This window comes from Sphaeramia orbicularis, chromosome 10, assembly GCF_902148855.1.
Source record: "Sphaeramia orbicularis chromosome 10, fSphaOr1.1, whole genome shotgun sequence".
Lineage (NCBI taxonomy): Eukaryota > Metazoa > Chordata > Actinopteri > Kurtiformes > Apogonidae > Sphaeramia > Sphaeramia orbicularis.
In genome coordinates this window covers 3,698,384-3,712,586 of record NC_043966.1, presented here as the reverse complement: position 1 = coordinate 3,712,586, position 14,203 = coordinate 3,698,384, and the positions used below count along the sequence as shown (strand labels likewise).

Below are 14,203 nucleotides of genomic sequence, written 5' to 3'. Positions count from 1 at the left end.
CCAACACATAAAAACACAGAAAGTTGTTGAAAAGGCTTTGACTTTAAGCCATAAAACATAAGCCACATGTAATGCTTTTTGTCGGATGATGAGCTCAGACTCTTCATCATCGCGGACAGAAGGCGCCAACATCTGTTAATGACACGTTTCTTCAATTACTCAATCGTTTCACGCACCACGGAATAATTAAAACATCACCAAATGTAAAAAACATCAGGGTTTCCGCTTCATTTCCATCAGAAAGTCACTCAGTTGGTTTGAATCAGCCCTCAGTCCCTTAGTGTTTTATTAAAACATGATTACATGCACTCATCTCTGTAGTTTATCTTTTATTTTTTGCTAATTGCTCCATAATAGAAGCATAATCCCCCGCGTTCATTAACAAAGGCTGAAAATTAAGTGTTGGCGCCACATCTGCTGCAGATCCCCGATGCCTGTAAATACGTGTGAACTGCAGCTCTTCTACTTATTACTATACACTTTCCATTATCTTATATGACTGTGGAGATAAAGCTTTATAATGACTGAGAGGGGAATTAAAGAATTAGCGCCACGCTCCAGTGCAGGAGTGCTGCTGCTTTCTATTTGTAGCAGCAGAAAGGTGTCTTTTTTTTCTCCCCATCACAGTTAACTTGAACAAAAGGTGAAAATTGCACCCTGAGGGGAAACATCTTCCAGGGAGGGAAGGTGTCGATGCCGCCCATTATGGCTTTGTCTCTGCTTTTCACTTTGGCTCGTCCCCAAAAATCAGACGACAATGTGATCTATGAGGGAATATCTTAGAGAAATGAAGAGGCTGTAGTTCTATGGGTTCTACGAGCTGTGGGAAGGATTTGTAAACCAGTAAAACTAAACTGAAGAAGAGACGACAAATCATGTTAGTGCAGGTTCCACATTCAGCCCATTATGATCTAAAGTGGATCAGAACCAGTAAAATACCATCATAACCTACAAATAATAATAATTTTTCCTCCTTGTTTTAGTGTAAAAACACAAAATTACATGAAAATGTTTACATTTACAAACTATCCTTTAATAAAAAAATAGGACCAAGGCTCCTGTAGTCCAACGGCATGTTTAAAGACAGTAATAGACATTCACTCGACCTGTCAGATCCTCTTAGGTCAGGGCTCTCAAACACGTGGCCTGGGGGCCAAAGGTTTCAATCCAGCCTGTGAGATGAATTTACAAAGTGCAAAAATTCCACAGTCCAGGCTGTGGAACTCATTTTAGTTGTGGTTCCACATACAAACCAATATGATCTACAGTCAAATAATAACAGCAGAAGAACCGGCAAAAAAGAATGACTGCAGATTTTCTTCTTGCTTTGATGTGAGAAAAATAATATTACATTATGCCTATAAATAATACAAACTTCATTTTTTTTTCTTTTTTTTAGTGCAAAAAATATTTAATAAATTAAATTATGGAAATATTTACATTTACAAACTATCCTGTAACAATAAAATGTGAATAACCTGAACAAATATGAACAACCTGAAATGTCCAAAGAAAATTCAGCTCAATTTTAACCATTTTCTTCCTGTTCCTCAGTGTTTAGTGTCTTTGTAGTTCGGTTCCATAATGCACATGTAGAAATGATAAGTTGAGGAATAATACTGTTAAAATTGCACACATTTAAAAAAAAAAGTTTTTTGATTTAAATTTCAGTTTTTTCAGGTTATTCACTTTTTTTTTTTTTGGATACTTGATAAAAGTAAGTATTTTCATAATTTAATGAGGGTTTTTTTGCACGAAAACATAGACAAAACTTTGGAGTTGTCATTATTTATAGGTTATTCTGTTATTATTTGACTGGTTCGGCCCACTGGAGATCAAATCAGGCTGAATGTGGAACCTGAAAGAAAATGAGTTTGAGAGCCCTGTCTTAGGTCAAAGGTTGTGTCATCAATCCAGTGGCAATATGAGTATATTTCATCCTAATGTTGAATTTAGACTTTGGAAAAACGACTTGTTTTTCATGTTTCTTTTCCTTTTGTTCTACATATTTTTAACTGGATAGCCAAAATCTACAGTCTGGGTTTCACATTTCAAGGTCAGTGGTCATGGACCCAAATGAAAGTCCATATGTGACTTCTATCAGTGATCAATAGTAACTAGACTGATATCTGGAACCATTTACATGATATAAACCATCAAAACATGGACAATTAGAAGGAAAGGAACATTTAGAATAGAGGAAAAAAAAACTGACAAAAATCTAAATTTCTCAAAACTCTGAACAAACTTTGTAGACATTCTCCTGAGGAAGATGCATAAAAAATTTGATATGAATCCAACCAGTAGTTTCCGAGAAGAACACTGTTGAAATCTAGACATTGGTGACCTCGGATGTGACCCTTCAAGGTCACTCAAGGTCAAAGGTCATGGACCCAAATGAAAGTCACATGAAAAACGTGTTTTGATGGTGAAGGAGTCAGTAAAATGTAACTCTATTCATGTTGTGCTTTTGAAACAACGGATCTAGATGATGGTATCCATGGTGCAGACAGGAAAGGGGCGTGGCCAGCAGCTGCTCATTTATACTCATGCTTTGACACGTGAGGCTGAAAACCAGGACTAATGAACATGAAGGATCTCAGCATTTAGGACACGAGAATTAAAGTCACCTATTAAGAAGGGACCATATTTTACGATTTCTGGTTCATCGCCTTCACCGAGAATCAAACAAGACATTTGGGAATAAAAAAATCAACAATTTTCACCTTTTTCTAACATTATAGAGATTTTTTTTTTAAAAAGACATTATGAAATTAATAAAAATCTTCAGTTTCTGCCTCTTTCTTTTGCATGTGTCAGTTATTCATATTATATCTGTGCTCTTTTTAATATTAATTCATGTCTCTCTCACTGTTAATGTATATTATTGAATTATGACTACAGTTACACCATAAATAGGACACAATATGAACAGAAAACAATTTTTTTTATTATTAACTGTCAACAAATACCCCACCATCACTGACATAATTTAGGTCATGAGTTCTTTTTAAACCTCTGGAGATTCTTTTAGATAAATGATTAAAATATGCTGCTAAATTTAATGACTGTGTGTTATTGGTGAGGTTTAAGGTTGTTGTATTAAATATTAATAATAATATTAATAATATTATTAATAATAATAAAATAGCTACTTTAAAACCCAACTAATCAGTGTCATAAAGGCTAAATAATATTGAAAATGAAGCTGTTAAACTAAACACACACTCATAAGAATGAAAAACACATGTGGGTATTTCTTCAGATTTATATAAATACTGCATATCGTACAAATCGTTGGTACCGCTGAAAATAAAATCAGTGACATTGTTGTGGCCTTTTAAAACTGCAGAGACAGCGCCCTCTGGAGGCCACCTGGCATAAAACAGCAGCAGAGACCAGGTCGGGGTCAAAGGTCGTATCTGAGGATTGACACTGATCCGATCATTACAACATGATCTTTGAACCAACAGACTCGTACGTACTTCAACGGACGCCGTCATCTCCTTTATTTTCTGCCCTTTTTTTGTGTAACAGACTTTTGTGTAAAACTCTCTCAGCTGATGTCGTGTTTTTGCTTTGGCCATTTTAACTAAACACACAGTACTGTGCTACAGCAGGAGTGTCAAACATACGGTCCATGGGCCAAAACCAGCTGCCAAACAGTCCGATCCCTCCCACCGGATGAAAACTGACACCGAAGATTTAAACTATTAAAGATGTTCAAAGGATTTTAGTTCAGGTTCCACATTCAGACCAATATGATCTAAAATCAGAACCAGTCAAATAATAACAGAATAACCTATAAATAATGACATATATAAAACTTTCAATTTGTTTTAGTGCAAAAAAAAATATTACATAAAATATTTACATTTACAAACTATCCTTCAACAAAAAATGTGAATAACCTAAACAAATATGAACAACCTGAAATGTCTAAAGATAATTCATTGTAATTTTACCAATATTCTGCCTGTTAATAAATGTTTTGTGTATTTGTAGATCCACTGTGATCTGTAAACTGTGTTAATAATAAACTAAAGACAGAATATTATTAAAATTGCACTTATTTTTTCCACTGTTGCTGCTGCTTATGCACCACCACTATAACTGTTACTGTGCATACTAAGAATTTATTTTATATACACATATATATATATTTTAATTTGCTTCTTTCTTTTTTTGGGTAATATCTTCTACCACAGTACTGTGGCACAAAATATGGGTTTGTCTATTACCACAGACCAATCAAATGTTAGTGTTTGTACTAGAGCTAATCAGGAATACCGTTACATGAACTCATTCGCCTTTTTTTTGGTTTTTTTTACTCATTCTCCTCTTGTTGCCACACTACTGTGGTCATATATGGTGTATACTTCAGTTCATTCTTTTGTGCATTTTTCTACCACAGTACTGTGGCAACTGATGGAAGAAACAACAAATTAGTGATAGTATATATTATAGAACAGGAATAATTGTTCTAAATACTCTATATGTTGTTTTATGGTGTTCTTTGTTCTGGAGGCTGGAGTAGGTGGACGGAGCTACATGTTAGATAGATGTGGTAGTGTGCCATGTGACTTCTCAGTTCCGTTTGAAAATCTTTAGGAAAAAAAAAAAAAAAAACTCAAAATGGGAATTGAACCTAGCTCTTCCGCGTTCCAGTCCGATACATCACCGAGTGAGCTAAAAGCACACTGTATCTCCAGTCGACCTATTCGCCTTATGATTGCCTTGGTACTTTTTGGGATGTACATGACGGTCTAGACATGATATAACGAGGGTGCTGATTGGCTCTGTGGTAATAGATGCCACAGTACTGTGTCAACAGCCACTTCATTTTTTTTATGGTAGTTTTATTCTATCCTACTAACTGTTTATACAGTCACAGAAAAAAATATTCAACCACCCCTTGTTTCTTCAGTTTCTTGTTCATTTTAATGCCTGGCCCAACTAAAGGTCCATTTGTTTGGACAAATATAATGATACAAACAAAAATAGCTCATAGAAGTTTAATTTCAGAGCTGATATTTATCCATTTAACATGTTTTCTTGATAAAAACCAAAATCACTTCAGTTCTTCCATCAATATCTATTACATTGTACTGACAAAAACCATGCTTTTATTCATTCCATGTTTTCTTTTCTGTCTGTTTTAGTCACATGACACACACAGGAGTTAGGACTAGATTACAGAACCATTGTTTTTGATGACAGTTGATGGTCTAATAACTTTTTCTGCGACTGTATATTCTATTTTGGATTTTATTCTTTATCTTTCTTATGCTAGAAACCTGGGTAACTTTATTTACTGAGACTGAGTCTAATTGTACTTTTTTCCCTTTAAAACACAGAGAAAAGTTTGTATTTGTCATCATATATTATTTGACTTTAGATCATTTTGGTCTGAATGTGGAACCTGACCTAACATGACTTGGACAGCCCTGGGCTGCTTCTGTTGAGTTTTGTCTCAGTTTGGCTCAGTTCACGTTGTAGAAAGAGAGAAAAACAGGTTTGGAGGAAACGTCTCTGAATTATGACTGAAAATTTAAAAAAAATAAATCTGGATTTAATTATCAGAAGACGTCTCTTGTAATAATAAAATACTGAAGTCATAATCATAAAAATACGCCTTAATTGTGTTTGTTGAAAGGAAATAAGGTAAAAAATAAAATAAAAATACACGTTAAATTAACAGCATCATCAGGGAAATGAAACATGAATAGAAGGTTTTCATCTATTTTTGTGGAAAAACCTTGAAATGAACAGTTTTGTGTACTCGAAATATAATCGACAAATCATCAGAACAGAAACAGCAGCAGTGAATTATTCCTTTTAACGAACGTCTGTAAACGAACGTCTGTAAACGAACATGACCTGAATGATCCGATTTATCCGTCGTCTGAAAACCATTAAACACACCAATTTTAATCATCGTTTTACTGGGACACGTTTAGAAGGAAACACCGGGTTTTAATGAATCAGCTCCAAAGTCTAATAACGGAGACGCTGATGTTAAATATTCTGATTTCAGACATTAATCTTTAAAGTTCAGATTTGATCAAAAACCAAGTCTGTTTGTTTCTTAAATAGTTTTTTTTTTTTTTTTCGCAAATTTCTTTCTTCTGTGTGATTCTTCATTATTTGTTAACCTGTGGAGGTGTAAAAAATAACAAAATAAAGGTGTGATTTCACATCTTATCTTTGTTTTTTCCATAAATGATGATGTTTTTTAAATCTTTTTCAGACTGTTTCTCCACTGTGAAGATAAACTAAATAAATCGGTTAAAGATCCAAACTGAACCGTTTCATCTGAATCCACCAGCTGCTGTTTTTCTGTCGCAGGTCGTGGTGATAATAACACAAGTACAGAAAAGCTGAAACCGTCCATGTTCGCCGTTTTCGCCTCCAAACAGATCAAATCATCCCGTTGGTTGGTTACAGTACAACTGGTTTTTGGCAGCTGTTGTCGCAGCTGCTTCTGCTCCATTTGCACAAGCCCAGAAAAAAAAAAACAAAAAAAACTGAATTTGTTCACATCATGCCAGCAGGTACCGAGTCCAGGTCTGATCCAGCTGGAGTTTCATCACTGAGTCAAATGGTCCATGTTGACTTTGTACCAGTGTCTGTAAATCTAAACCCATGTCCAGGTGGGTGTGGGGGGGGCGGGGGGGTCCCCTAGCCCAGCAGACACCAGGGCGTCTGGTCCTGGTCACACTCCAGTTTGGTGTTGATGACGGTGCAGGAGGCACCGCTGATGCTCAGTTCATGACGAGACTCCACCTGGTAGTGGAGGTTGGTCAGCCCCCCCTCCGGGTCCACCTTAAACTGCTCCTACAGGGAGAATGGGATGGGGCGGGGCGGGGCGGGGCGGGGGGGCAAGGGGCGGGGTCACATTAACCATGGGTCAATGTTTTCACATATTCACTCTGTTTTTATTTTTTTAAAGTGTCCTTTCATTGGACATTTTTGCATTTTAACACAGAAACAACAACGCAAATAGACTGACTAAACATAATATTATAAAAAGAGAAGTGGACTCTGTGTGTGTGTGTGTGGTGTGTGTGTGTGGTGTCTGGGGCATCACACTAACTCTGTACAGAGCTGACTGCTGCAGTTTGTCATATTTATGGTCAGTGAACAGACTAGTAAAAACAGTAAGTTGATAGGACCAATATTTGGGGGATATTTGTAATTTTGGAATACAATAGCCTCACAATCACACTGCTATGGCCACAATCACATTGCCTTGTTACACTTACAACAATGAGGTAACGTTACTATGGTGTCACATGACCTTCTTGGAGTGAACAATGGGTGGAGTTCCTTGATCAAGTAGTCATTATCGACAGACCAGGGTTTAACGCTGCCTAACAGATGTTTACGTTCAATATCTGACTAAACCAGTGGAAGGAAACACTGCTGATGTTCTGAGGACATGAGTTCATACTAACTCATGTTTACTGTCACTTTACGGATTCTGGATCAATACGTGGATCGGTCATGTCAATCAAACACCCGAAGACTGAACCACATCAGAGACCGATACTGGATCAGTGACATCATCACCTCATGTCATTACATAAACCACTGGACTGATCAATGAGATTCATGGTCTGAATGTTTTCCACCCAGGAAACTCACATCTGATCAGATTTATTGATTATAATCCTGTTTAACACATGGTCTGTGTTTTCACATCATCTCATCCCCTGGAACCACATCTGCTCATATCATCATTAGTTCATTACATCAGCATCAGTTTGCCATCATACTTCTGATTGGCTGATTGGTCGGTGTCATTACTCCCATACCTGTTTCTGATTGGTCGGTGTCATTACTCCCATACCTGTTTCTGATTGGTCGGTGTCATTACTCCCATACCTGTTTCTGATTGGTCGGTGTCATTACTCCCGTACCTGTTTCTGATTGGTCGGTGTCATTACTCCCATACCTGTTTCTGATTGGTCGGTGTCACTACTCCCGTACCTGTTTCTGGGCAGCCACTCTCTTCTGGTCTCTCTTCCTCCAGGCCGGGTCGTGGATGTGAAGGAAGGTTTTATATCCTGTGGTGATTCCACTCGGTCTGAACAGCTGTAAAAAGAAAAAAAGAAACAGAAGAAATGAATGGAAGAAAAAAACATCACTTCAATCAGATAATAGTCATTACTGAAGAGGAAACAGTGTCTTTAGTTTATGTAAAACTGAACTGAATCAGTTAATTTCTGTCAAAAACACCAACATTTGATGAGCTGCAGTTCAGCTGGTGAATGATTTAATGTTTTTCTGACATGAACCATCATTTCCACAGTTTCAGATTCATTTGTTCATTATTATTTTTACCTGTAGTTCTGCTTTCCTCAGCCGTCTGTAGAACTCGTCGTCTTCTCGACCCCAGCCCCAGAACCGGTTTGACATCCCATTACACTGAAAAAACACACACGAGTTAAACACATTCAGCATCTGTTTACAGGCAACAAACTGGACGACAGAGTTCTGTCAGATTAGACTGAAACTGACTCGAACTGAGCATGTTCACAAATAACAAGGTTCAGTGAAATATACTCCTAAAAAGTACTTTTAGACGATGAGAGGTACAAGGTGCATCTAAACTAATCTAATCTAATCTGTTTCAATCTAATGTAATCTAATCCAATCTAGTCTAAGTCTAATCTGGTCTCACTCTATTCTAGTCTAATGTAATCCTATCTAAACCAACCCAATCTAGTCTAATCTAATCTGGTCTACTCTATCTAGTCTAATGTAATCCTATCTAAACCAACCCAATCTAGTCAATCTAATCTGGTCTACTCTATTCTAGTCTACATGTAATCCTATCTAAACCAACCCAATTAGTCTAATCTAATCTGACCCAATTTAAAATAACCAATCCAAACTAATCCAATCTACTCTAATCTAATCAAATCTCCATACAAGCCAATCTAGTTTTATCTAATCTAATTTTATCTAATCCAATCTAATCTAATCTAATCCTGTTTTTGTCCCTTCTGAGACGGGTTATGTTGGTTCTGGTCATTACTTTTTGCCTCTAGTTTCTATCTGTTTTTTTGCGTTCCCCCTCTGGACTCCTGGACCTGGACTCCCGGGACCTGGACTCCCTGGACCTGGACTCTCGTACCATGTGGTATGCTCTTGGTGAGCAGCAGGATCCCGCCCACGTACGTCTTGTATGGTAGAGCGGGGCAGCTCTGGCGATGCCACGTGGAAGGGGCCGTCCTCGGGAAGCCGTAGTCCAGGGCATCGTTCAGGGCAGCAGGTCCACGTCGTGCATGGCCAGTGTCTGTGTCGTACCGCTCTCCAGGAAACCCACGTTGATCAAGATGCTCGTTTGAACCTGGACAATACCAAGTCCGGTTACATAAGATTTTCAGACACTGGCAGGTTTTTTCTAAATACGACAGAACCTGAGGGCCCATTGGTCGGGTTTTAAAGTGAACTTAAAATTTCAAACTTCTGTTATTATTATTGTTTAGTGATGAGAGTCGACACCAACAGCCAAACTAACTGTTTACAGAGTTTACACACTTTCAACTGTGATACTGTTTATGCATCTCTCCTCAATAATTACCATTATCAGACTGTTCATCTCTGACAGTTTGTACATTACTCATACTTCACACATTGATGTAATATATATATATATTTTCTCTTAATAATAGTAGTTCATATTTTTATATTTTATGCTCAGAGGAACCTTTCCACTGTACGAGGAAACCGGTTTTCTTTACTCAACACATGACAGCAAAATGCTTTGAATTTAAAATGATGGCTTTTTCATTTATTTATTGTTATTTCAAGTCTTTCAAACCTGTATTCAGGCTATATAATGTTGTGAGGATGGAGTTGGAATCTGTGACGGTGGTGTCCAGAGGTGAATGTTGTCCAAAATCAAAACAATATTGGAAAACTCCACATGTTCAAGGACAGACTGATTCCACCCAAATGCAGAAGTGAACCACATCATTCTGCCTCAGGCCATCAGACTGTTGAATTATCAATATGTGGACAGAAGGTGGACCTCCACACAACTACATTTTTATACACTTATTTATATATTTCTTTAATTTCATATTGATAATATATTGTCCAGTACATATTCTACAAATTGCTGCTCTAATTTTGTGTCTTAATAGTGACTATATATAGTTGGTATGTTTAGAGCATTATATATATATATATATATATATATAGATATATATATATATATATATTACACACACACTACACACACACACACACACTGAACAAAAATATAAACGCACCACTTTTGTTGTTTGCTCCCATTTTCATGAGCTGAACTCAAAGATCTAAAACTTTTTCTGTGTACACACAAGGTTTATTTCTCTCAAATATTGTTCACAAATCTGTCTAAATTGTGTTAGTGAACACTTCTTCTTTGCTGAGATAATCCATCCATCTCACAGGTGTGGCAGATCAAGATGCTGATTAGACAGCAGGATTTTTTGCACAGGTGTGCCTTAGGCTTGGCCACAATAAAAGGCCACTCCAAAATGTGCAGTTTTATCACACAGCACATACCCCACAGATGTCACAAGTTTGAGGGAATATGCACTGGTCATGGCTGACTTCAGGAATCTCCACCAGAGCTTTTTGCATGTGAATTGAATGTTCATTTCTCTACCATAAGCCATCTCCAAGCTGTTTCAGGAGAATTCATGAAGAAGACTGTGCGAGGAAAATGGTGGTCACACCACAAAACTGACTGGTTTTCTGACCCCCCTGGACCCCCAATACAGTAAAACTGCACATTTTAGAGTGGCCTTTTATTGTGGCCAGCCCAAGTCACACCTGTGCAATAATCCTGCTGTCTAATCAGCATCTTGATATGCCACACCTGTGAGGTGGAGGATTATCTCAGCAAAGGACAAAGGAGAAGTGCTCACTAACACAGATTTAGACAAATTTATGAACAATATTTGAGAGAAATAGGCCTTTTGTGTACATAGAAAAAGTTTTAGATCTTTGAGTTAAGCTCATGAAAAATGGGAGCAAAAACAAAAGTCGTGCGTTTATATTTTGTTCAGTGTAGTGTGTGTGTGTGTGTGTATATATATATATATATATATATATATATATATTTATTTTTTATTTATTTATTTTATTTTTTTTTCTTTTACTGTAAAACTGAAAACTTCTCTCCTGCTACTTTTTATTATACTTGGATGGAGTGGCATTCCCCTCAGATTGACAAAGTATTCTGATTCTGGTATTGGTACAAGTGTTGTGTAGCATTACCACGGTGACACAGGCTGAAGAGTCTAAACCTAAGACTTCTTAACGTCTTAAAATAGTGTTTTAGCCTAAAATCCAAACCCATTCCTTTACAGGAAGTGTAACATGGTCTGACCTGTAGTGATCCACCTGGTTGATCACCAGGATCTTGTGTCGAATCTTCTTCTTGTTGAGGAACGTGTGCATGAAGGGAACGAACGTCAGGAGCTCCTCGAAGCGCTCTCTGAAGGGTATGATGAGTGCCAGTTTGTGAGGACCCCAGGAGGGGTCGTCGGCCGCAGACGCCTGAGTGTCAGCGGGGCACGGTGGCGGCGGCTGCTGCTCAGATGAGCGACGGGCTTCCTCTGTCGCCGCTGACATGTCCCCTGAACAACTGAGCTGCAGCCACATAAGAGAGATGAGGACGAGCACCATGCAGAGGCCGAACAGCTTATAGACGGTGCATTTACCAGACAGAAACCTGCAGGAAAACAGCCAGAGGTCAAAGGTTAGGGTCAAATATGACCACAAAACTGTTAGTATTAGTGTTATTTCAGGTTCCGCATTCAGCCCAATATGATCTCAAGTGGATCAGACCAGTAAAATAAAAACAAACTATGAATAATAAACCACATTTTTTGAGTGAAAAAGTAAAATTACATTATGAAAATGAATAACCTGAACAACCATTATACAGTCTGAAATTTCTTAAGAAAAATAAGCACACTTAACTAATATAACTCACATATTTTCCTTTGTTTTCCAGTAAAAAAAAGTAAAAGTGCAATCACAGTGGCTCTACAAATACACAAAACATTTAATAACAGGTAGAATATTGGTAAAATTTACTTTTTTTTTTTCTTAAGAACGTTCAGGTTGTTTGTGGTTTTAGATTATTCACATTTTTTGTGAAAGGATAGTTTGTAAATATAAACATTTTTAAGTAATTTTACTATTTTTACATTAAGAAAAACTTGTAGTTGTCATTATTTACAGGTTATTATGCCATTATTTTACTGGTCTCATCTACTTTTCCATCATATTAAACTGTAGGTGACATCGTTGATTGTTAATATCTTCAGTGTCATTTTTGCATTTAACAAATTCATCCCATGGGCCAGATTGGACCCTATGGGGGGACGGTTTAGGCCAATGGGTCATATGTTTGAGAAACTGAGACAAAACTGGCCTGAGGGTTGACTATGTATTAATATAACATAACACATGAATATCTGACGCTAACACCGATGGAAACACATCTGATATGTTGATAACTGATATTTACTGATATCAGCTGATGTCTGATCAATACATGAGTGCACCCGTGGCCCAGAAACCAGATACACTACAGACAGCACTGAACATTTATGCAGCATCTACTGGAATTCAATTTTTTGGGTATTTAATTCACTAAAGCTTTACTAATTTAACCCTTTAACCCCTGACGTGTCTGTGCTGAGCGTTCTGAATGTAGGATTTATCTAAACATTCATACAAATTCAACCATTTCCTCAATAGGAAAAATTTCCAAATGTGTAAATAGAATAGACCTTGTTCTTTTCATAGACATCTGAGCATGCTCAGTTCACCCCCCCCACCTGTGGAATGGAGGGTAAAACACAGAGCAGTGAGTGAGACCAACTCACTATAAAAATAGACAGTTTGCGCTTTTTCTTTTTTAAACACTATTTTCCTTGTGATTTTTTGTTCTTCCTGTTTCCAGTGGTGATTTTCCATTATTCTTATTCTTATTAATTTTTTTTTTTTTTTTTTTTTTACAGTTTTTAATGAGTTTTGACCATGAAACTGTTTTTTTGGAGTTCAACCAGGTGTCAAAAGCAGCTGGACTGATTTTTTTTTTTTTTTTTTTTTTTTTTTAAAAAGGACCAAAACTTAAAAAAAAATAAAATAAAATAAAAAATTCTGGGCCCAAATTTAAATCCTTGTTGTTGTTCAGTGTGTTCCAGGTCACATTCAACATCCTGAATGTCTTAATGATGAACATTCTGTCAAATTTCAATTCCTCTCTTTGTTTTTTCAGTTCTTCCACTTGTTTTGACCCTAAAACACAGTAAAACAAAACCACTGAAGAAAAGGAACACAAGCACATACTCACAGCAGCACCTTTACCTGGAATCAGAGGTTAAAGGGTTAAATAAATCCTGTCAGGAAGCAGTGGTCACACCATGCAGCCTTGAAAACACTGGGATCCACTCATTTAGTTTTAATTCACACAAACCTGCAGGTTCATTAAAGTTACTCACTTCTGTGGCTGAAAAACTGTGGAGGTCTTAGTTCTTCAAAAGCCAAGAAAGAGTGGTTTACTTCAACAAATGTCCTTGTTTTTTTTTAATTTTTCATCTATCTTGGTTATTTATAATTTACTCACATACAAAAAGCCTGATTTAATAAAATAAAAGGTGCATCAATCTTTATTAATGACCATCACTAAACACTAAAGAAACATGCTGCTTACCTTCTATCCTCTTTAAAATAGAGGACAGGCTTTCTCCTCGATGAATACATCATCTTTATGAACTTTAATGCCAAGATAATCGTCTGGTTTTAAAACTCAGAGGCTCAAACTCATAAAAAATAAACGACTCTTTCACACAAATCTCCGTGGATCGTCCATAACGGAGCTAATTTCTCGTTTTTACAGCTAAATTAGCCGCCATGCTAACTGAAAGCCTCCGACAGCGCATGTTTAAAGCGGTTAAATATTTGGCGAAAAGTTAATAGTCAAAATAAAAAGTTAAAACCCATGCTTTAGCCGGTTGGTGTCGTGTCCATGTCTGTCTGTCTGTCAGTCCGTCCGTCCGTTAGCTAGCGGCTACTGTACACGTAGCATGTAGCGGCTCATACAAACCACTGCTGCGGCTTCAAAAACAACTTTTACGGGTTAAATTCGCTCATTTTCGCCGCGACAGGCTTCCCGCCGACCGAC

The 14,203-nt window shown here is 37.2% G+C and overlaps 1 pseudogene; it reads right to left on the bottom strand.

The window, feature by feature from the left end:
• Positions 1–6,291: 6,291 nt before the first annotated feature.
• Positions 6,292–14,197, bottom strand: LOC115427307 (beta-1,4-galactosyltransferase 7-like; annotated as a pseudogene).
• Positions 14,198–14,203: the final 6 nt, after the last annotated feature.